This window comes from Boleophthalmus pectinirostris, unplaced genomic scaffold, assembly GCF_026225935.1.
Source record: "Boleophthalmus pectinirostris isolate CB_2022bp ecotype Guang Dong unplaced genomic scaffold, ASM2622593v1 HiC_scaffold_7, whole genome shotgun sequence".
NCBI lineage: Eukaryota > Metazoa > Chordata > Actinopteri > Gobiiformes > Gobiidae > Boleophthalmus > Boleophthalmus pectinirostris.
The window spans coordinates 25,255,344-25,276,745 of NW_026571473.1; the positions used below are offsets into that span (position 1 = coordinate 25,255,344).

The 21,402-nt window shown below is 36.6% G+C and overlaps 1 protein-coding gene across 2 annotated transcripts in view; it reads right to left on the reverse strand.

Annotated features, from left to right (window-relative positions):
- Positions 1 to 12,159, reverse strand: part of lpp (LIM domain containing preferred translocation partner in lipoma) — a 171,964-nt gene extending 159,805 nt beyond the window's left edge. The window contains exons 1-2 of one of the 2 annotated variants that reach the window (XM_055165133.1): positions 11,912 to 12,159; positions 1,547 to 1,603 (exon numbers count right to left, since the gene is read on the reverse strand). The gene's annotated coding sequence lies outside the window, so the exon portion shown is untranslated. Of the gene's footprint in view, positions 1 to 842; positions 943 to 1,546; positions 1,604 to 11,911 lie in introns of those variants that run through there. The other variant, XM_055165135.1, reaches the window with a different exon arrangement.
- Positions 12,160 to 21,402: the final 9,243 nt, after the last annotated feature.

Consider the following 21,402-nt stretch of genomic DNA (forward strand, 5'->3'; position numbering starts at 1 on the left):
CAAACCTCGATACAGAGGGCATGATACAATATGTATATCGATAGAGTGAGCTTTTGATACGATATATTTCAAATTGATTCGATACGGTTCAATAAAAATAATGGCTACATCATGATTGTGATACTAAAAGTCTTTGTTAAGCGACTTCTTGGGAAAGTTCAGATGAAACACGCCCATGTTAATCATCAAAACAGTGAGTAGGTCAAATGTGTTGCATAAACAAGTTTCCTTCCTCTAAACAAGCAACAAAACTGTAGCACTGTAACAAAATAATTTAGTAAAATATACCAAAAAATATTTATCGATACAGCAGCCCATGATATTGATACTGTATCATCACATTAAACAATACGATATATCGATATTGCAATATTTTTGTACACCCCTAATAAAATGAAAGCATGTTTTTTTCCTATTGGTTGTGTTTATTGCACTGAAAAACATGTGTCCTGAGCAGGCTTGCATTTCCATTGACCTGACTTTTATTTGGCATGGAGGAGAACATGGAAATGCTGTTCCTTTGAGTAAAATTGTCCACGGTATGGCATAAAATGTAACTATTTCCAGGGAGAATGTTCCATAGTGTGGTTTTAAAAGGTGAGAAAATTGCAGTACATTTAAGCATAATGTTTTAAAAAATGTATCTTAGCATGTTTGGCCTGTATCTGAAATTGTCATACTTGTCAAGCATGTAATCAATATCCACTGCCCATCTAAGGCTCATAGATGTTGGGACAGACTGCCAACAAGAGCACACAGAAGAGGAATGTTTTTAAGCACGTATGTATGACTTCATTTAGCAAACGGGGACAGATTAAAAGGTAAGGCTATAGCCCATTTACCGCAAGGAGTCTCCAGATTGTCTTCAAGTGATTAAGGATGTGTAATTAAAGTTGAGTAAGTCCCCATGAGCGGCGCAGGTCAGAGAGATCATGTAATATTAAACAGCCACAGAAACTGGAGCTAGCACTGATGTGTGTGTGCGGAGGAGAGCCATGTGTTTCCTGAAACAGAACAACCCACTTGGTCCAAATCCCCCGAGGAGCGGACGCCTTTTAGACAAATGAAATACTTAAACGCTTATGCGCCGTAAAACTGATGAGAAGACTTAAGAGACCGCAATTACAAGAAGAGCAGGTGTCCAGTGGCAGCTATGAAAGATTCAAACTTTTGACTGTGTAGGACATAACATACTGAGTGAAAGTCAGGTTTTTAAATGATCGGGACAAGTAAATAGATGAAATTATCTCTTTACTGGATTGTTACAGTCTTAAAAATGAGAAAAGCATCTTAAGAAAAGAAAAATGCTTATAGATGCATGACGATGATGCGTTTATAAGCACTTTTCACAACTTTCAGAGGAGTGTTGCCATTAAGGTAACAATAACTACCATACAATCTGGCCCTCCCTGATTCTCAAACAAAATAAGACAAATAAAACTTCTTTCAAGCACTCATGGATCCAAACTTACTAATATTGGCATCCCACACTCATATAACATTGAAGCTCTGCACAATATTAAGCATTTCATTAAAATCAGCTTACCTTTTTTCTGTGGAGTATAAGAGGTCCAAGTTGAATGCTAAATTGACGTCTTGAAATCTGTTGAGAAACAAAGATATTTTACTGAAATGAACAGCACAAACACAACTAACGTGCAGAATTTCACACCACTCCTTCATATTGTAAGCATGACACTTCTGTCTTGGCTTCCTGTCTGAGGTGTAATAATGCAACATTTTACAGGTAGAAATGTAAAAAAAAAAAATCATAAAAAATGTATGATTAATTTCACAGTTTACTAGAATATACTTCAGTGTTTTCCACAGACCAAGTAGCACTGTGTGGTGCCCCCTCCCCCGATCAGACGGAGACTGTAAGGCGCGCCGGTACAGTTTAATCATACAAATTATGTTAGTGGAAGACCTGTATTTTAAGTTTCAAGTTGCAACTTACCAATATTTATGTTAAAGTTTAGCTTTTATCTGAACTTTAGATTATTTGACATTCAAGAAATTAATTACAAAAAACCTAAGTAAATCTTGAGGGTTTTATTTCAAATACTTAACTCAAGACCTATAGCTCAACCAGTATTATAACTTGTTCTTGTATTTAGCTTATTATATATATATTTTTTTTTTTGGTAAAACAAAATAAATAGTATAATATAATAATACAAATAAAATAAATAAGTTACTATAATTAGATATAAGAAACTGCTAAAAGGAATGAGGCAAAATCAATTTGTGGTGCTCGGTTTTCATTCTGTGGTGCTGTCTGTGTACGGGAAACACCCATACTTCATAATTTGCCAAAAGCTACACATTACAGAGGTTTACTTTATTAGAAAATGAACAGTGGGTCATGACACAAAAAGGATCATGATGAGGATTATGTTATGATATTATGTTATGACATACAGTGTGAATACAACGCAGAGTTAATCAGCTGCAAAGCCATATTAAAGTACTATATACACCCACACAAGGATATTTATAGTCCTTACATCAGTCAGGTGAACATTCAAGCAGGAGAAACCTTACAGAGACATAAAACATATTTCCAAAACTTGTAATAACCTTTGACCTTTCTCACTGTCAACAGAGTCTGCAGTGGTTTCACTTGTAACGAGATAAGAGCGATATGTCTTTCCTGATCTAGAAAAGATGACATTTGCCCTTTGGCTGAGTCAGACATGTCATGACCAGAAATGTTATACGACTTTAATGTGATCAAATACACAGATAGATGTTCATTTAGTATTAGTTTAGAATAGCAATGACAGTGATTGACATTTTTTAATAAATATGACAGATTTTTAAAAGGTTTTACAGGGTTCTGACAGTTTATGTGCACACAGAGCTCTCCTTTTTGATTTCAACATTAAGCATACTACTTTGTCCCCAGGATGTTGCAAGCTCAGGTTGGCAGGTGATTTCTGATGCAACGGTAATGCTATTTGGCTAAATCAGACTTACACTATATCTGCTGCAATGAACCTGCCACCCTTTGCTGTAACCTGACATTATAGTTCTGAGCACTTTTATATTAAATGTTTAAAAATAAATACAGAAGAAAAAAAAACAAGACAAGGTGAGCAGGCGAGTTGAAAATAAGATGTCTGGGCAGTGACGCTCCAAGTTTATTTTCCAACTGCAAGGCTAAATCAGGACTGAACCAGGACTGAAACAGGAACAATCCAGGACTAAACCAGGGGGAAATCAGGACTAAATCAGGCTTAAACCAGGGCTAAACCAGGACTAAATCAGGGCTAAACCAGGTCTAAACCAGGTCTAAACCACTACTAAACAATGGGGAAATAAGGACTAAAGCAGGTCTAAACCAGGACTAAACCAGAGCTAGACCAGGACTAAACCAGAGCTAGACCAGGACTAAACCAGGGCTAAACCAGGGCCAAACCAGGGCTAAATCAGGGCTAAACCAGGGCTAAATTAGGACTAAACCAGAGCTAAACCAGGACCAAACCAGGACTAACTATACTCGTGGTTTAGTCTTGGTTTACTTTCAAACTATGCAAGGACTTAAGGTCAATTATTACAGGACTAAGGAATGAGTAAAAACACTAAACAAAAAAAATAAATAAATAAAAAAAATTTAAGTTGGCTATCTCACCTCACAAAAACATTAAAGCTGTCTCAACAGCTGTCTTCATTAACAATAAACGGCTGAATGATTTTAGACAATACTCCAAAAAACACAGCATGTTCTGTCCATCATAAAGCAAAGCAGTGTAGTGACAAAAAAGTAGGGATGGGCGATATATCGGTTCAAGTATCATTAGTGGTCAATATCAATCTATCTATATTCGATACCAATATTTATTTAAAAGTTTATTTGTGATCTTTACTTACTAAACTCAATCTGTGGGCCTTGATATGGATTTTAAAAGCTAAATATTGGTAGGGGCAAAAGCAGCAGATCAAATATCTGATATCGGTATTGATCCAAAACATCCATATTAACCATTCACTACAAAAAAAAAAAAAGCATGTTATCCTTTTGGTCCTATTGTGCTAAACTGCCTTTTAAAGCCAGGGCTATAATACTGTCCTCTCATCTAACAAAGTAAGAATTTGGAATGATTGCATAATTCTGTTGGGCTGAAGAGTAAAAGAAAATTGACCGTTCAATCAATACCAATCCACAATACTGTCCCCTCTTCTTGCCATTTTTCCTCAGTATTCCAACAGTGTTAAAGATACTAAGCCAGCGAGCCAAAGTTATCCACACAAACAGGAAGAAATGCAAACTCCATTGTGGCCGCGTCTGAGAATCAAACCGACAACCTCAAGAGCCCTAACCTCTCCAACCATTCACACAGAAACTCTTACTTAACGCAAAAACACAAAAAAACAAAGCAAATATTATCTTAAATGTCATTATCAATGTCACATCACTGGATATAAGACTGCATAGGACTGTCTGCACTCACCATGTGCTTCTCTGGGACAGTTTGTACTCTGTTTAATCCATGTGAGGCAGTTCAAAATATGAAGAATTACCTCTCCATTTATGAGCAAAGAGCCAAAGAATGAAGCGACCAAAAGAATGCAGAGTGTGGTCCAGCGCAGTGTCTCATTCATCACCATTTAATCTCAGCTGGAGCCACAACATGCATTAATATAAACGCTTTCACTGCTGAGGGAAAACCCACTTCTACAATGGACCACTGCAGGTTCTTTTATATACACTTTCTACTAGGGTTGCCAAAAGTATCAAAAATCAAATCCTAATCAATACTAAAACCAGTACTGAAACTACATACTGATTTAAGCAATACTGAAAAAAGTATTTACATAACTGGATAATATTTGATCTTTCATCATTTGAACAGTTTCATCTTGAGTTTTATCAGACCTATACTGTAAGACTACATGGTATAATTAGCACACTATGATTTAGTGTCGAAAATGAATATATTGTGTAAAAAAAGTTTTAAATTATAATTTGGGTATCAAAATCTACATTGAGTCTATTCTTTAGCAAATTCAAAATTTTTGTATTGTGACAACACAATTTTTTTACTCAACACAACCAAATGAACATCTGATCTTTTGGGTGATAATTATCAAAATAAAAATCTTTTATTTTAAATTATTATTACCAAGGTAAGATTTAAATTTAGGTAGATTTAGGTAAGATGGCAATCTATCCCAATGAGCTAAATGTGACTGTAAATGTCTCTTTTGAGGCTCAAATATCATACAAATCAATAATGAACTGAAAAATTTACCAAAAAATTTACCAAAAAGTGCAGAAATATCGCCTCAAGTGCTTTTTTAAAATATTAAAACAGGAAGTTTGTTTTGTTACATTGTTGTTTTAATCAGCTCTTTTAGCAACCCTTTATTTTTAAAATTTTATGTTCTTAATAAATGTAATAAAATCACTAAAAAGGTCCCTTCACATAACAATGAATAAGACTGTTATAGTCTCAAATAGAACATTTACAAAATGGGGCATGATGCAAAAATAATTATTTACTTTTTTTGCATGTATTGAGAGTTTCTGACCTCACACATGTGCTCTCAGGTCTTCATCAGTATGCATGAGTGTACAGTGATATAGTGTCATCACTGCATTACCCAAAATCAACTCTAGTAACCTAAGCCGTGTTAGAACGATGTTACCTCTTCAAAAACATACCTGGAGTTGTGTTTTGTTTTCAGTCACGTATGTTTGTCTATCTACATCTTCAAAGTTCAAAATGCTCTCTTCCACCTTCTGAAGTAATGTAGTAGCAGTTTCCAAGTTAACAGCTACCTTTTACCATCAATTTAGTACAGACTGGCAATTCCAGGGCTGAAATCATCCAAATGATTCTTGTGAAGGTGTGTGAAGCACTTTCTGTATTACCACATGACATAACAAGGTGGAAAAGAGTGTTTTCTGTTTGAGAGAAGAACTGTTTCAATATGGTGAATGAAACAAAACACAACTCCAGGTGTATGTTTTTGATGAAGAAACAACATTATAACATAGATCAGAAAATAGCGTTTTATGGGCGCTTTAAACCATAACAGGTCTTTAGCCCCGCCCCCAGCAGGAGAGCAGCCCTACACCCTGACAGGCCCCGACATGCCCCCTATCTCCATCAGCTCTCTCAGTGCTCTCTCCTATGGCACTCATTGACTCATGTAACATCACACTGGGGCCTGTGTTTTGCACTCTGTCTCCACTTTGAGCACTATTTGACATTAAAGGATTCATTCACATGTCACTCCAGGGGTTAGCTCAGATCTTCACCTCAGCGGGTACAGCGGGGAAACCATTAACAGTATTTTGGATTATAAAATGTCAGAGTACACGTTAGAACTGCAAAAAAATAACCAGCTGAAGATTTTTGGAGTGTCAAGTATGAATTGTGTTTTAAATGTGTATTTTAAATGTACTTTTACTACTACTGCTGCAATAAAGGAATACTAAGGCAAATGCTACTGTGTGAATATGCGGGTGAGTAGTTCCTTTTATATTACCCTTTATGAGCTTGACAGCTTCGCAAAATGTACTCACTATAGTCATTTTTCATTCACTGTAGGTAACTTTTGTAGTCACTGCCCTGGGGTAGACTAACAAAAGCCACCACCAGCAGTCATTCATTTGCGCACGCACCACTTTCATTCAGACAAAACAGAACTAGTTAATTTTAAACAGTTTGCAGTGGTACAGTGATGTTCCTTATATTCGTAGCAATGAGTTTATAAGCGCTTTTCACTATTTCAGACAACAGAGCATAGTTTTGCTGTCATAGCTAACGAGAAGTAGCTAACAACAACACGCATTTCATGATTATCAGATAAAAAGCACGCATAAATTAATTCCTAATTTGGAACTCTGCTCCAAATTCACTCCTATTACTGCTAGCTTCTGTGAGCTTATTTGACTGTAGCCGAACATTATGAGATCTTCACACTTGGGCTGGGTATCATTAAGAAGTTGCCACTATGATACACACCTCGATACACAAGCCACGATACAATACATATCTCGATACAGTGAGCTTTCAATTCGATACGATATATTTCAAATTGATTCGAGACAGTTCAATAAAAAAAAGGCAAAATCATGGCTGTGATACTAAAAGTCTTTGTTAAACCATTTCTTGTGCAAAGTTCATATGAAACACACACATTATAATCATCAAAACAGTGAAAATGTCAAATGTGTCGCATAAACGAGTTTCCTTCCACTGAAAAAGCAGCAAAACTGTAGAGCTGTAAAAAAAATAATTTTGTAAAAATATACCAAAAAAAATACTCTTGGCGACATATCAATACAACAGCCCCCAATATCAATACTGTATCATCATACATAAGATATCATCAATAAGATATGTCAATATTTCAATATTTTTGCACACGCCTACTTCACACTCACTCAGTTCACTTCTTTATAGTCTATGTTTTGACCTCAAAACATGACCCGCTTATACAATATATCTGTACTTAATCCAGACAAATTTTGCTCAAACACATGGGGAAAAAATTGGGTACAGGCCCTTTAAGGAAAAGCAAGACTCTTCCTTGTGTCTTAAGTTAGTGCCACTTGTTGTTGTAAAGGTTTCCAAGCAGGTGACATCTAATGACAATTTTTAAGTTGTTTTGTGTCCCCAGCATAAAAGGCCCCTGCTCATTAGCTAACACAAACAGTGAAATGAGTTGACTAAAGGTACCAGGGGGCAGGGCTCAAAGGCAGTTTAAGGCGCTCCCATCCTGACTTTCCCATCATCAGCACTGTCACACCAGTCACTTTTAATGAGCACTTTAAAGACACAGCGTTTAATGTCGCCTAAGTCAGAAATATGACAGCAGATGTATTCAGTTTGATGGCAGCCCTCTCAGGAGACACACTGGTATTGATCTGAAATGCTCAACCAGTCAACATTTGAATCTGGGGTTTCTATGACAAAGTGCTACTACTTCACACGAGTTTATGTAAGACCCAGAAATAATGACTGGTGTGTTTGACAAAATGGAGACTTGTTTCAAGATGTTAACATAGACCCAAATTGTTCCAATCCTGTGCCACCTAGCAATCCAACTCAAAATAGGCTTTAGGGAATATAACCATGTTATTGTGATTGTTGACATCATAATCCTCTTACAGCTGCATAGGCCCGGCTAAATTTAGCCTAATGAGCAAGCACTCTATTCTCATATTAAAGGTCCTATATTACGCAAAATTGACTCTTGTGAGCTTAAAACCGTGTTATAATGTCATGTTCAAAAAGACCTGGAGTTGTGTTTATTCACACGTTTGAGTAACCTTTTATTATTAGTCTGTCTATTAGTCTCCAAAGCTCAAAATGATCTGTTTACATTATGTGATGTCAAGAAGTGGTAGTTGTTTTTTTTATAACTTTGTTTTTATTAGTTTCTGGTAACCTTTCAAAACTTAAAACAAAAAAAGCAATGCAACAACAGTCTGGAGTTACAGGTTCTTATTTAAACATGCATATGGTAATGAAACTTTAATGCACTATGCTGTTTTGCTGGTGTCATTTATAAATGCATTCCTCTTTTCCCATTGCTCATTGTATTTATATCCTTTCAGGTTAAGAATATATGTTATTCTTTCCATCACTGAAATATTTCCTACAATTCTGATTAAGATGAAGTGGTAGTTTTCAAGTTATCAGCTACCTTTTACCTTATGTTCATTAGAGATATGCAATTCCACAAATGAAATTATCCAAATGATTCTAGTGAAGGCGTATGGAATTTAAAAACTCGATGGAGCAACTCAAAGGAGTGTTTTCAATTTGAGAGAAGGCTCCCTAAATATGCAGGGCTTGTTAGGGATGTAAAGATATCCAAGTCTTACGACACAATATTGTCACGGTATGAAGCTCACTGTAAGATATTTATTGCGATATCGTAGGAAAGCTCATGATATATGGAGATGCTCACGATTAGGGATGTAACAATATCCCAATCTCTCAGTACAATGTTTTCACATTTCATGGTACAATATTTATTGCGATATTTTGTGGAGGCTGCAAACAAAACTGTTGCAGCTTTTTCCTCTTAAAATGCCTTGACAAGACTTAATCCAAAGAAAAAAGACTTAAAAAATCTTAGAACTGTTATTTCTTCTTGTAGACTACGCTGAAATGGAGCAAAGGATCATGGTCTATGTAGTTCCCTCTCTATTTTTTTTAGCTGTTGCTGCACCGTAACTCTTCATTTAAGCAAAGAGACTTGTATTAATTCGATATATTGTGATCTTCCATGATATTATTGTGAGAATTTTGACGATACGATATCACAATATTTCAGTTATTGTTACATCCCTAGGGTTTGTGTGTTTGACATGTGAATGAAACAAAACAACTCCAGAGTCCAGGTCATAGGCTGTATAAATGGCTCTAACACTCTTCCTGCCATGTTCCAAATAGAAAGTGTTCATGGGGGGCTGCTTCTGGCTCCATCAACTCTTTTCGCAATTGACTTTACACTAAGAAACTGTTGCTGTGAGCCTTGTCATTTTGGTTTTAAACTAGGTGTGGGGGTCACCATTTTTGTCCGTTATAAATTCCTATTCCTAATTTGGAGCCTGACTCTAAATTTGCCTCTATAACGTCACACTCGCTTAGTCCACTTCTTTATACAGTCTAGACGCTCATGAGGGAATTACAATACATCATAGATCAGAATATAGTCTAATATGGTTCCCTTTAAACTAGATTACCGTGCTAAATTGTTTCCTAATTGTGCATAATCATTATAGCCTATTAAGCTTAACTGCAGACAGATCATGTATAGGTCTACAGTTTTAATGCCTATTTGTAACTGTCTTCTATACTAAAAGTTAGACAAAAGATTTCACCTGATGGATGTCAATTATGCCCCTGACATAGTCTAAGAGAGCGATAAATTAAAGACTGTTCAGTAGCCTGTAGGGGCCTACAATGACACCCAGGAAACCTAGTGCTGCCTATGCAATAAAAAGTGCCATACAATCATAACAGCTACACAGTGCAGTTCAGGTTTACAGACTGACACATCTAGGACATTCTACTTCTAGTACATGAATTACGTAAACAAAACATGTCCACACAACGACCCTATGTTATTACACCTCTATAATTAGGTGACCAGATTTTCAGAATAAAAAACTGGAGCAGCCCTGGTTTGTGGTGGTTGGTAATAAGAAAATTGTGAATCGAGTGCATAATTAAGGAAAACCGTTATGCACTCATGCATTCATGACTGACACGTGTCAGTATAGTCACATTTTCTTTGTGTTTTGGTAATTTTTAAGCAGCTTTTCTGTATTTTACCTAAACAAATGACAATTTATGCTTCGCTTTACTGTTGGCAGGTATCAGACTGGTTAAAAATAGGGACACCTGGGACATTTCTTGAACAAATCTGCTATAAATCAATGGTTTTGGATAATATTGTGAATCAAGTGCGAAATTAAGGAAAACTGTTAAGCACTTGGCCCATTCACAACTAACATGTGTCAGTACAGTCACATTTTCTTTGTGTTTTGGTCATTTTTACGAAGCTTTTGTGGATTTTACCTAAATAAATGACAATGTACGCCATGCTTTACTGTTGGCAGGTATCAAATTGATTAAAAATAGGGACACCATTAACATTTCTTATACAAATCTGGTACAAATCAATGGTTTTGAATAATATTGAGAACTGGGTGCGCAATTTAAAAAAAAAAAAAGGTCATGCACTCAGTCCATTCATGACTAACATGTATCAGTATAATCACATTTTCTTTGTGTTTTGGTCATTTTTAAGCAGCTTTTCTGTATCTTACCTATCAAATGACAATTTATGCTGCCCTTTACTGTTGGCAGGGATCAAACTGGTTAAAAATAGGGACACCAGAGATATTTCTTGTATAAATCTGATACAGATCAATGATTTTGGATAATATTCTGATTCAAGTGCTTAATTAAAAAAATTGTTAAGCACTCGGGCCATTCACGACTAACATGTGTCAGTATAGTCACATTTTCTTTGTGTTTTGGTCATTTTTAAGCATGCTTTTCTGCATTTTACCTAAACAAACCTTCTCTTTACTGTTGGCAGGTATCAAATTGGTTAAAAATAGGGACATTAGGGACATTTCTTGTATAAATCTGGTACAAATCAATAGTTTTGGATGAATCCACTGGGGACGGGGGACACAGTGCTCAAAACTGGGACTGTCCCGGGTAAACAGGGACATCTGGTCTCCCTAATCTATACTGTTTAAAAGATGAATGAATGAAATATGAAATGACCACACTTTGAACTTTATCTTTAACACGACGTGGCGAATCAGTGCTGCTAAAAATAAGTTAGCCCCTGTCTCACTCAGTCAAAACAAGGCCTGAACAGCGGTAAGCTAACTTTTACGGCTTCGGTTTCACTTTGGGGACAGTTTTTGAGTGGCATACGAGACGGGACGCGCATTCAGCGACACTTTTTGCGTGCTTCGGGGGGCTCCCTTGTCTCTCTGCTGACAGCGCTTCTTCCGCATTGCTCAGCTAAAAACAGACACCAGCCAAGACGCCCCGACCACCACCGACTAGTTTTTTTTCACCCCTGCGAAACTTGACGTTCACTTTGTCAAATGTTGTCAGCGATCGGTGGCAGGGGCTAAGAAAAGAAAAGTAACGTGACTAAAAAGTAGCCTGGTTGGCGGGTTGGTTTGGTTTGGGTCCCCGTGGTGAAACTTTAGCAGGCAGAAAGCATGCTAACTCGACAGTCCACGCCCTCGCTGTGAACTAAGGGAAGCTACAGTAAAAATGCATATTACAGATCGCTTTACAAGGCCGAGCAAATTGAAATACCTTGAGAAATACCACGAGTTTTCACGCCGGAGGAAGTAGGGGAAAGCTCGCGTTCAAAGCCCAAGCAGACAACTCGACAATCCACTTACCTCGCTTTCTAAGAATCAATCAGACGCTTGCAAAATCCCACCAAATTAGTGTGAAAAACTTTCTTGGTCCAAAAAATAGTGGGACTGGGGAGAGAGCGTGCGGCGTGACGTCAGTGCGTGAAATTCCAGCCGTGTGTGCAGCGAGTTCAGAGGTTTGCCCATGTAAGGTTTGCCCATGTAAGGCAGCGGGCCAGCGGTGTCACCCAGCCCGAAAACAGAGCCCGCAGCCCGGCCCCGCGACCAGCCGAGTCACAGCCCTTCTCCACATAAGGATGGAGGAGTGGGAAGTCGGGGAAAAGTGGGCTTGTTTGGGTCTGCTTGTTGGAAATGCTGTGCTGTTTCGAGTTTTTAATAATGGTAATGTCTCTTGTGCATAAATGGAATAGAGTTTGCTGCAGATCAAATAGCATGATAATAGTTTAAAAGGTCCATATTAGGGTACTTTCTGATCTATTTTATAATGTTGTTTCCTCATCCTCAAAAATATACTGGCATTAACTATCCAAAAACTGTTTAGGACACAAGAAGTACACTATGAATAAAGGAGAAGGGGTAAATTTAAAACAAAAACAGTGAGAACTACCAGGAAAAGCCTCTGTGTATCTTTGTGTGGGGGTCAGTCTCTGCAGTGGGTTGGGAGAAAATATTCACAGCTTCGAAATAAATTATAAAGAATTTTTGTTTTTGTGGTATGAGGGTGAGTGACAGGTGAGGTTTTGGGTTAAAATGTATATTTAGTATGCATAGTATGTCATTTATTTTGCTAAATTTAAATATTTGTAAAGTTCCGTGATCAATGTTCTTAAGTAACCACATAATTTTGAAACTATGTAATGAACAGGAGTGGGTTAATATAAAATAATAAGTTTTTCTTCTTCCCACTCCTTTTCGAGAAATGTGCTTTTCTGTTGTTTACAATGTATAAGTAGTATACATGATTATTGTTTCTCTCTTGGCACAAACTCGAAATAAAAATGAATCATCAGTCATTACAAACATACCTGGTGTTGTGTTTTGTTTCATTTATAAATTTTTAACACACACATCCTGCATATTTAAATGGTAAATCGTCACATTTTTATATTGTGCTTTTCCATCTTCAAGGCACTCAAAGCGTTTTACAGGGTTCCCATGGTCATAGAAATCCTGGAAAAGTCATGGAAATTGAAAATGTCATTCTCAAGGCTTTACAAAGTCATGGAATTTTGTAAATTCAATGAAAGTTTTGGACAAGTCATGGAATTTCAATATATCTTTCACGCAACTATAGCTAAATTATCATTAGGCTGTTATGATTATTTTTGAACTTACGTGCCTTTTGTTTAAATGAGAAGACAATAAATGCAGTATGTAGTAGTAGTAGTAGTAGTAGTTGAATGTTAAAAAACTATAATACCAAACCATAAGGTGAGTTGAAAGGGTTAACATTTGATATTTAGCCCTGAAAATATTATCAAATTTACACATGTAGGGTGCCGTAAAGTGATGGAAAATTCACTTTAGGTCATGAAAAAGTCATGGAAAAGTTTTTAAATTTTGTCAGTGAAACAAAGTGGGAGCCCTGGCTTTACAACAGGGAATCATTCACCCTTTCATACACCAGTGTATGCATACACACAGCCACTAGGTGCGAGGTGAGTTAAATGTCTTGCCCAAGGACATGACAACAGCATTCATCCATGGGAGCTGGAATCACACCAGCCAACCTGCGGGTCAGTGGACATACACTCTTACCAACTGAGCTACTGACGCCATAATGTTGTTTCCTCATCACAAACCTACCTGGAGTTGTGTTTTGTTTCATTTTTACATGTTTAACCCACACATCCTGCATGTTTAGGCTGAGCTCTTCTCTCAAACAGAAAACACTCCACCTCATGATGTCAGGTGGTAATACAGGAAACTCTCCATTATGTTTTTAAACTCTATACACCTTCACTAGAATAATGAATAATGAATAATATCATTTCAGCCCTGGATTTGCTGATCTCTATTGAACAAAAGGAAAAGGGAAGCTGTTAACTTGAAAACATTTAGAGCTTTGGAGCTGTAGACAAGCTAATAATAAATTACTCAAACTTGTGTGTATGTGTGTATGTCTGTGTGTGTGTGAGTGTATGTGCGTGCGTGTGTGTGAATTGATGAGGTAAGAACATTGTAACATGGCTTCAAGCTCATAAGAGTCAATTCAGAGTGTTATAGGACCTTTAATGTTTCTGGTGCATAAATGGAACAGAGGCTATATACACAAATAGCATGATAGTGGAGTTTGTAGTCTATATGATCTGAAAATATTAAGAAAACACACTGAGTTGCTGGGTTTCTGATGACATTAAAACATTCTATAGGCTAATAATAGGCCTTTGCTAATTTACCCTCTTAGATAGGTGTCAGAGGAAAGTAAAATGTGATCAATAGGAAAAGACGACCCTTATCCCCCACCTCACATTGTAGAATCACAGATTAAAAGAAAAGGCCATAATAGAAACAGGAAAACATGATGTAAAAGTGTACGCTATGTTGTTCCTGTTTTATAGCCGAACTAGATTTGAGTATGAATTGAAGACATGTATACATTAGTGTGATCCATCAAGGTAAAAAAATAAAGTTTCATATAACCTCGATTAGAACCCTGCATTAGGTTTTCTTCAGAAGCTGTCACAGTATAAAAATGCAGTTGTCAAGAAAGCAGCCTTAACAGCTTTTGGACAACATCTTTGGTACTTGACAGAAGAAATGATTGGTCTGGCATTCTTCGACTCCAGTGTGACAGAAGAACAGAAGAAGCTGATGGTTCACAATATTATGGAAGAGGAAGGTTCAGAGGTTCCACCAAAGCAATGTGATGCTCTTAATCAAGCAGATTATGAAGGGAAGCGGATCAGTGATTTTGTCACCACCAGCACGATGCATTTCTTCAAAGCTCTTGATCTGCCAAAAACATTTTGAACAATTCCCCACCAGACTGGGATAATGATGCAGACTTTCAGAAGGATGCTAAAATTGTGCATTCCAGGAAAATTGTCAGTGATGTTGCTGAAAGGGGATGAAGCTTATTCAAGATTTTAACTGTAGCCTAACAAAGAATGAAGATCATAAACAGAATCTACTGCAGGTTGTCAAAGAGCACAGGCACATCTTTTGTGATCCCATTTTTTGTGGTTGCTGGACTTTCTTTTTATGGACTTTATGGACGTTCTAAGCAACTTTTATGGACTTTCTACGTAATTTTAGTAAGTTTCAGTTTGTGTTTGCAGAATAAAATGACAAATTATTTTAATATGTCATACTTATTTGTTTTGCTATGTTATAGGCCCTACAGTATAGGGCAATTTTTAAGTCTTGAGCAACCTCTAAATATTAATTAATTTGCACAAAATTTGGACCCAAATATTTTGGTCAGACATGGAACCACATCTAGAGAATCTAAAAAAAAATGTGTGGACCACCCTATAATACATATGCCTAAAAATATGGCCTATATAATGTGAATTAGAATAAAAAAAAATAAGATATGTTACTCCATCCACTGAACTCACTATATGCCTAGAGAGTCCTGAATTAAAATGCACATGGGGCTGTGAGGATCCTTGTTTTGGATCAGAAGTGAGAGATCAGAGTGACTTTGATTCAGGGTTCAGTGTTGGGGCAGTGGTGACAGCTCCGGCCCTGTTTTGGAGTCATATAAGGCTACCATCCAGGCAGGAGGAGTGCATGTGGCTACAGAGGTTTAACACCACCACTGCATTAGAACTGCTGCTGTCTGCTTCATGTGGTAAAAGTTTTTATGAGCCGTGATTTGGACTGATGTTTAAGTTCAAGTAGTCGTGTCCAAAGCCACTATATGGATTTATAATGTCAGAGGTCCACATTTATACTGAAGCATGGTAACCTGTGCAAATCAGTGTATACAGTATATGGTTAACCAAATAGACATGGCTCTACAGTAATTACATTTACAATATTTTTTAAGATTAGTATTAATATGTGTATATATTTTGTGTAAAGAGACATGGGCAGTTAAACGGCCCACACTACACTGTTTTATCATCTGTATATTATATTATATCATATTATATATAAACAAAAAACACTTGTAGTAATGCAAGAAGTACTCCACTGTACTTTTAAACTCCATACACCTTCACTAGAATCAGGTAAAGGGTAGCTGTTAACTTGAAAACTGTCACTACACACTGACATCACAAGGTGGAACAGAGCATTTTGAGCTATGGAGATGTAGACAGACTATAAGTTTGCCAAAAGTGTTACATTTAAGTAAAAGTGAATTATGAATAGGTGAGTAATTTATTATTATGCAATTTTTAAAGAAGCATAAAAAGAGTGGTACATTGACTTAAGTGGATGACATCATAAACATCCAGTCTTACTTCATCACTTAAGAGGGTGAATGGGTCTGACTGTTGGAGAATCCTTTTTATTAGTTGTCATCTAGATTATCCAATTATTTGCCAAAGACAGTTACAGTTTGATTATTTGTTGGTATTTCCCTTTCTATTTTCTTTTCAATATCACAGAAGTTTGATAACAAATTTGTGCCATTGAAATGTTTTGTTGTTATATTTTTATTCATCTTCCCTCTTGTCCTGAGCCTTTCCCATGGTCCCTCTAGTGTGGACTTCAGAGAGGCGTCTCTTCGAGGCAAAATCAAGTTGTTCCAAGTGATCCATTAAACGGGGCACAAGGGCTGGATTATGTAAGAGTCTGAAAATGATATGAATCGGTTTATTTCTGGTCACAGCAGTCACAAGATTGTTGATTTAGGAATGTTTCTAGTTATCTAGTTCCTGCAAATACTAGATCCTTCAATAATTCACTTTGGAAAGAATGTTCTCTCAAACTATTAAATTAAAATTCATTTTGGAGTACATTTTCAAAATCCATGGAAATGTGTCTTTACTAAAGTGTCAAACATGCAATCTCTATTTTGATTCATTGCTTGATTACAGGTGATTTAGTTTTGGATATTATCAGTATTTATAAGGGCATAGGCGACTAGTCACTACTTGACGAACGTTCATGAGGTGTGAACAGACAGTCGTGAAACATGCACTGTTTGCCTTTGACAGCATTTACAAACTTTGTGTGTGTATCACACATAAACAGTATTTAAGGAATACAATGTTCTGTTTCATTTCCTTTGCACTCTGCATTAGTGTAAACATAACACAGAGTGACGCAGATAGGGTTGACCATAACATCAGATGATGTGATTACTCTAAAGAGTAACTAGAATGTACAGGCTCAAGATTACTGGGCTTGTGGTGGAGAACTTGACTGTTCTATCAGCAAATGCTTTATTTGTGAACCTCAGTAACCTCAATATATGCCATTTCATTTGGCACCATAAACATTTAATAATGTGGTGTTTAAATATTCCCTTCTGCATCCATGTCAAATTTTCACATGGACAATTTCTAGAACGTGACCCAAAGTATTTACTTTATTGATTCACAAGGATGTGTGTGTTTTGTTTTTTTTAGGAGTAGTCAGGTTACTTACCTTCCTGTATTTTGGTAAATTTAGATGATACATTGATAGGAATTTATGTCATTTAGCTTGATTTATGTCATTTAGCTTGAGTGATCTCATTCTAAAGTAACTCTTATGTTATGAATCATCTCTCATCTTGTGGTTATTTTTTTACAGTATCAGTGCAGTGTACCAGCTCATCTCTACTTCAGCATTAATAATGTAAGACTATTTATTAAGACACGAACAGAGACGTAGTGACCTGGATTTAACACAGCTCTTAATAGCGTGTCCTTTAATTACACCTGTTTTACACTAACGACATGTTCAGATATGCAGGGTGCAGGGGAATTGTTGTGACAGCTGTGGCTTCAGACAAGAGCCCATTTAGAACTAATCAACACATGAAAATCTGCCTGTGCCTCTGTTCAACTCCCCCCTTCTGATAACACCATGCGTAATCCACTCAGTGCCAAACCTCAGACTGCAATATAAACACAAGATTTGCATGTTTTTTTATTTCATGCAAATTTTATAACTGCAATTCCCCCAATTTGCTGTTTTATAATCTTTATTGCTAGCCTCAATATTTGCAACCCATGTACATTTTCACTATCAAAAGGGAAATCTAAAGTAAAATTGATTCATACACTGCCAGTCAAAAGTTTGAACTCACCACCACTCAATGTTTTTTTTTCTATACCTTTATTACTTTCTACCTTTGATAGACATACAGAAGACATCAAACACATGAAGTAAGATATTTGGAATTATGTAGCAAAAAAACCCAAAAAAAACTCAAATTACCCACCTTTTGTTGAAAAATGTTTAGTAGAGTTATAGAAAGTCATGACTAAATAATTCCATATGCTTTGCTTGACTGGTCATGTATGTTTAAATCACACCAGTCAAAAGTTTGGACACACTCTCTCATTCAGTATTTTTGTTTCTCTTTTCTTACTACTTTCTACATTTTAGATAAACACTGAAGACAAAAGACGCGAAGATATGTAGCAAGATATATGGAATTCCATGTCTTATGCCGGACGTACACTGATATTTTCGATTGTTTCACTCAGCCCCAGCTCAAACTGTTCAACCAAATTACAGGGTTTCAAAGTTCACAGCTCACGATTCATGTTTTCACACTATACGAACTACTTCAACAGTGCGAAACCCTCACGAGAGGCGACTGGATTTCAAACAGGTCGGATATTCTTGTGACCTACGATTGCCGCTCGGGATTGGTCGTGAGCATAGACCATATATATAAGTGGACATAGCTAATGTGCTGGCCGTCGTGTGCCAAATAAGAAGTTCTCCAGGAGGCTCTTCTGGCTTCTTCAGACCCTCCAATTGACTTATATTAGGATCTTGTTGTCCCTCTCTCTGCTGTGACCCTCATCATTTTGGTCTTAAAATGTTCATATGAATCCGCTCTACATGATTCAGAATTTTTTTTTTTCACTAATTTGTCCTGTTAATCCTATTCATAATATAGAGCCTGGCTCCAGACTTCTGTAACCGTTAACTTCGCAAGCCTCATTTGAGTGTAACTGAACGCTATGGGTAATGTCACACTCGCTTAGTCCACTTCTTTTATACAGTCTGTGGTCGTGAGGTATTAGGTTCTCATTACCCCATGTTTACTACACAAAGAATGACACATGATTAAGTGAAAACTCTGTTTGATCCCAAAGAACAGTTGCATGAGTGAAAAATCGGCTCAAAAAAGGCCAAAAATCGCACAGTGTACGTCCGACTTTACTAGTATTTGATGTTTTCTGTGTTTATATCAAATGTAGAAAGTAGTAAACATATAGAAAAAAAACTAACTTTTGACTGTAGTGTATTTATAAATCTAAAATTTATAAATAATGAATTTAAGACATTTTATTAAAGATGCACTATGTAATATTTTGCTTGGGAGTCCATCACCTTCTTGTTTCTATGGGTATGTTATTGCTTTACTTTGAATGTTCCACAGTATGACATTAAACAGATCTACCTTAGATTTAGTCATACAGGTGGTTTTATTGCTCAAAAATACCTAGAAAACTAACTAACTGTGAGCATGGTCGCCTCTCCACAAATCTGAACTGTAATTAGGCCTGGTTTGGTCTCAGTGACAGTAGAAAGGTTTAATGCCATACTGTGAAATATTTCATACAAAGCAATAACATCTTCATGGAGAAAAATATTTGACTGACCCTCCACCAGAAAAGTTGCACAATGCACCTTTAAAGAAAAAACACATTTCTCATTTCTTTATTTCTTTTTTTGAATCCCAACCAAATCTCCAATCCTTTAGTGACAATTCCTACCTTACCAAGACAAATTACAATGTGCTCCAAGCTGCAATTTTTCTTTTTTCTCTCCTTGCACAGTGCATGAAGAACCATAAACAGCACACAGATCGAGCTCGCTGATAAAAACCAAACATTTTGAGCTATTTTAGTGTCTCACCGTGCATCCCTCACATCTAAGTTCCCGGGCACACTCCGAAAGGTAATCTTATTTGTAACGTGTGACAGCTTATTCCCAACAAACGCTCACTGGAAATTATTTATTTATTTTGGGAATGGGCCCGCTGGTAATTTCTCTCTCCGCACTTGTAAAGCTGATTTCAAAAAGATGCCCCCGTGTCACATTTTTTAGGCGACTCTTTGCGATCGCCTGAGAACTCCACTTATCAATCACACACAAATTAGCACGCTGGATAGGATGAAGGCAGCGGGGCTTTGATGTAGGCCAGTGAGGGAATGTACTTGTGCATGTCATTGGCACAGACAGGATATGCTCATTCACACTGTGTGAACCAGGGCACGTAAGACAGGCCACTGCCACATGCATCCGCAGCACAAGCAACTTTTAATGCAACACTGAAGTCACTATGAAGGTGTTTAGAGCAGGGGTTCTGAAACTTTGACTTTCTGAGTATAAACAAACTAGGTATCTAGCAGGGTACCAGGTCTGAACAGAATCAGAATTCAATCGTGCAGAAGAGATGACAAAAATGCAGGACCAAACTTGGTTGTACACAGCGTTGACAATAAAAGAAAGGTCATTTGGCAACTTTTGCATTTTTGTCATTCATTTTAAATGGACTATCTCACATTGAAAACTAAACTAAAACAAAACAGGGATTGCATAGAATAATATATTGGACTGGATAATCCATGCAACTCTTTTAAATTATGGAGAAAAAAAATATATAATAGCAAACAAGAACTGTATGTTATAATAATTCAATTGATCAATGGTGGAGGTAGCAATTTGGGGACCCTAGGTGAACTTGAGTTTGGGTTTTTGAGTTTTATTGGAAACTTGTCTTATTAGTTCAGTAGCCTCCTAGATATTAAAGTTTTATTTTTTGCTACTACAATTACATTTTTGTTTACATTACATATGATTATTCTTATATTTTCTTATGATTATTGTTTACGAAGTAATTTAATGTCATATTCAGGGGAAATCAAATTGCTCTGAGGCCTCGGCCATTAGTGGCACTGAAGGCAGTTGGTTGGGGGCCCCTCCAGGTTTGGGGGCCCGTAGGCAGCTACCTACTTTTGCCTAATGGTAGCTCTGCGTCTGTTCATAAGATAACAACACTATTATCAAATGGTGCATCACACTAAGTAAACAATGATTAAATGTCCATTATCTGCTAAATAATATCATAAATATAATAAAATAATATCATTAATATCATATAATAAATAATAATAAGTAAACCTTTTATCTTCTCATCAGTGTGTTCGTATCAGCAGAAACAAGAACAACAACAGCAACAACAACAATTACCCAAAAAGGAGTGTGAAGAAGAAATACTTATTTAATCTCACCCCCCTCTTCTAACTCAACAGAATGAGCTTTCTCTTACATTCTTCTGACATTTTACATCAAACCATATAGATTATTTACACGTGAGGACAATGAGTAAATAGTAAATAGTAAATCTTTGTAACTATCATGCAAAAGGATACCAAGGATACCAA